This window comes from Monodon monoceros, unplaced genomic scaffold (genome assembly GCF_005190385.1).
Source record: "Monodon monoceros isolate NGI ecotype Baffin Bay Population unplaced genomic scaffold, NGI_Narwhal_1 Super_Scaffold_19, whole genome shotgun sequence".
Taxonomy (NCBI): domain Eukaryota; kingdom Metazoa; phylum Chordata; class Mammalia; order Artiodactyla; family Monodontidae; genus Monodon; species Monodon monoceros.
The window spans coordinates 61417-65751 of NW_021703775.1; positions in this window are offsets into that span (position 1 = coordinate 61417).

Genomic DNA, 4335 nt, shown 5'->3' on the forward strand with positions numbered 1-4335 from the left:
CACAAGTGCCAAGCCGCATGCTGAAGGTGGCAGAGCCTCCTTCAACCCGGGTCCCTGGATGACCGCGTGGAACAAAGCCACTCTGCCTGCCCGGCATGACTAGGGCTGTTTACCTGCTGTGCTCAGGCCAGTCCCCATTTTTTATAAATCTATGTATTTCAGCAGATAAGCCAGCCCTAAGTAGCCTAATGAACCCTACCTGGTGCACCGAGCTCCAAGGAAGAGGCCAAAGATGCAGCTGAAGGAACAGATGAGGGCATTCAGGTAGAGCCTGGAAGGAGAGGATGGACACGGTTTCCCGCCTTCTCTGCACCCAGGGCCGGTGGCTGGCAAGGAGTCGGGGAAGGAGAAGGAGGTCTTGGCCCAGATGTCGGGAGGCGGAGCTGCTAGCACTGCTGTTCTTTCAGAAGAGGAAATGGGTCTCTGAGAGCTTGGTTTAACATCATTTGGGGCAGAACCAGAACAGGCACTCTGCTGCTCGGGCCCTCAACAGTCTGGCCAGCCGGACCCCCCCCTTGGCCGCCTGGGTCTGGGGACAGCTTGCTCCCCACTGTGGCTCAGCCCTTTCCGCCTTTCATTTCCTGGGACCAGCCCTGATCCGAGACAAGAGCTGAGCCCCTGCTGCTCCCCCCATGCCCCCACCTGGTACCCCAGTTCAGCCATCTGTCCACCTGCTTGTGCCTGAGACTCAGCCCCACCCTGGGCCCGCATTCTCATAACTGGGCCGTGGTCGGGACCCCAGCCCCAAGTGCCCTGTCCAACTAATCCACCCAGAATATCAGTGCCCCCCAACTGACTTGCTGTCCTCCTCCTGGGTACCAAGGACAGGCAGACCCATCATTCAAGTGCCCTGGCCCCTCTGCCCCCCTTGTGGTAGAGCTCCCACCATGCCAGGCCGCCTGCATCCCTCTCCCAGCCCCTCCCTCTGTCCAGCCAGCCAGCAGCAAGCCTCTGACCACACTCACAGCTGCCCAAGGATAAGTCAGAAGACACGACTCCGGTACTCGTCACCATTCACTTCTGAAATGGAGCCAAGGCCACTGTGTGGCTGTTACACGAGCTTATTTGATTTTATCTAATTGCCTTCTTGGGATATTGCTGATGTCATCGCTCAATATATTTTTTAAAATTTATTTATTTTATTTATTTATTTTTGGCTTTGTTGGGTCTTTGTTGCTACGTGCGGGCTTTCTCTAGTTGCGGCGAGTGGGGGCTACTCTTCATTGCAGTGTGCGGGCTTCTCATTGCGGTGGCTTCTCTTGTTGCAGAGCACGGGCTCTACGTGCGCAGGCTTCAGTATTTGTGGCACACAGGCTCAGTAGCTGTGGCTTACGGGTGGCTTACGGCTTTAGAGCGCAGACTCAGTAGTTGTGGTGCACGGGCTTAGTTGCTCCGCGGTACGTGGGCTCTTCCCGGACCATGGCTCGAACCCGTGTCCCCTGCATTGGCAGGCGGATTCTTAACCACTGTGCCACCAGGGAAGCCCCCATTGCTCAATATTTGAACAGCTTTCATATGATCCTTTCACTGTGACTCAACATTATTCTCAAAGAATCTTAGCACTAGATATCATGGTGTCTGTTTAAATAAGGAGAGAACAGTGCGATTCTGATTTATATTTGTTAGAAATGAAATCATTTTATTCAGGAGAGAAAGTGCGAATCAGCTTATACAACATGAATTCTGATTTGTGCTAATTTCAAAGTTATGAACTTGGGTAAGACTTTACGTCAAGTGGCTAATGACAAAGGGCTAATCATGCCTTTGGAGACCTCAGTCAACTTGGATTCCCTTCTGAGAGTGCATTCTTCCTCTTCTGTAATACAATGCCATTCTTAGTTATTAAAAGTCACACACACCAGACATGAAGTTATAACCAATTTAAACATTTATTTCAAGTTGGGCATCCCTCTGCACACATGTATGATGTTCATTCTATGGAAATACAGAGAAAGAACATAGGTGTGTCCCATTCCACATAACAAACATCTCTCTGGCATTTGAGATGCAGGGGTGCCTGCATGTCCCCACAGGGCTGGCCATTAACCGTCACCGGGTAGGTGAGGTCTAGCTTTGGGCCATTCATGAAAGCAGGCTATCCAGAGGGTGTTTCTAATTTAGCTGAAATGACTTCTCTCAAAACACATCATGGATTTTCTTGGCCCCAATGTTGAAATAATTGGACCAAAGATCAACCTCAGCCTATAGTTAATTTTTACCATCTGCCTTTTTATTTCTCCATCGGGGATCTTGATTCCTCCTATGAATCTTCCTACTTTTCTAAATTCTTTCCATTTTCTTAACAGAATCATACACCATGTTTTATCTTTTTCCATCCCCTTCAGACTTTATTCTTCATTCACTAAAATTTGAGCTGAAGAAAACCCAGAAGACTCGCATGACATTAATTAATGCCAGAGTGTAAATGAACTTTACAATTGCTAACTAATGATCACATGAGATACACTTCAGAAATGACTGTATATGTTAGGCACCTGAACAAATGAAGCCGGGCTTCCTTTGGGATTTTACTTTTAAGAAAAGGAGTTGAAAATTAAAGGAAATAAAGTGGCTCTAACGGACTGTGGACGCTTCACTCATTCCACACCTGCTCCCCGAGAGGCTCTCTGCTGCTCTTGCTGGGGCAAAGGAAGGTTGGACGCGGCCCCAATAGGAAGGCGTGTAAATGCGTGTACAAGGTGGAGTAGGATGGATCTACGGAGGCCAGTGACGCCATAGGACTTAGAAGGGCTGTGGGTATCACCTGAGCTACTTTGAAGAGTGGGCTGGCAAGTGGACATGGGTAGGTCCGGAAGGGCATTCCAAATGGAATTATTCACTTTACGGTTGAGGAAACCAAGGTGCAGGGAGGTTAAGCCACCCAAGGCCATGAACTTGAACCATGAGCTATCTGATTCTGAAAACAAGTCTTTTTCCAGTCTAGATACACACAACAGTGTATTAGGGGTGTTCTTTTTTCCCTTTTTTAAAAACAATTTATTTATTTATTTATTTATTTTTTTGCTGCATTGGGTCTTCATTGCTGCACGTGGGCTTTCTCCAGTTGTGGCAAGCGGGGGCTACTCTTCGTTGCGGTGCGCAGGCTTCTCATTGCGGTGGCTTCTCTTGTTGCGGAGCACAGGCCCCAGACACGTGGGCTTCAGTAGTTGTGGCTCACAGGCTCAGTAGTTGTGGCGCACGGGCCTAGCTGCTCCGCGGCATGTGGGATCTTCCCGGACCAGTCGAACCTGTGTCCCCTGCACTGGCAGGCAGATTCCCAACCACTGCGCCACCAGAGGTGTTCTTTTTTCCCCAGGCCAAGACCATGCAAACAGTTCAGGTGAAAGGCAGGGTTTTGTTTTGTTGGCTTTGCTTCTGCTTGCTTGCTTTCGATTTAAATTAAGGCTACGGGGGCCCCTCAGGGAACCCATGCGCGGGGTGGGAGGTAGGGTGGGATGCTGGCACCGGTGAAGCCCCGTCTCCTGCCAGTCTCCCCAGCCTCCACCTCTACTCTTCTCATCCTTCTCATCCTCTCCTTCTTCAGCACCCCAAACGTCCCTAGGAGCTGCAGGGCCGGCCTCATCCTAATTCTCAAACGAGAGCCTTGACTCTATCTGGGCAGAGCCCTTCACTGCCAGCCATTCATAAGCTGCTGCTCCGGTGTCCTCCCAGTTCCAAAGAGCTGTGGCTGCAAGCAGTGCGAGTCGGGATGCATGGCTCCCGGCCACTCAGAGGAGTGTGGCGGTACAGAAATGACACAGCTCCAGGGTACAAACCAGAGCCTCCCAGAGAAGTCATACAGCTAGTTCATCATCAAGGACAAATGCTGCACCCCATCACCACGTCACAAACGTATCTGCTCGGGCTTAGACGGGTTCCCGGGTGACCCCAGAAGCGGTCCGGGAATTCTGAGATTCAGGAATTCTGTGATTGCTTACCTATTTGAGCTTAAATGTCATCTGTGCTGGCTCAAGGTAAAAGGCCAGTGGAAAGCAAGACTTTGGGACATGAAGTAGCTAATATACTTGATAGTTATGGTTGTAACGAGGGTGGTAGTAGTAATGGTGATAGCAATGATGGCTAGGGTAGTGGTGGTAGTAATGGTGGTGATGGTAGGAATGGTGGTTAGGGTAGGAATGGCAGTAGCAATGGTAGTTAGGGTAGTGATGGTGGTAGTAATGGTGGTGATGGTAGTAATGGTGGTTAGGGTAGTGGTGGTAGTAATGGTGGTAATGGTAGTAATGGTGGTTAGGGTAGTAATGGCAGTAGCAATGGTAGTTAGGGTAGTAATGGTGGTGATGGTAGTAATGGAGGTAGTAATGGTGGTTAGGGTAG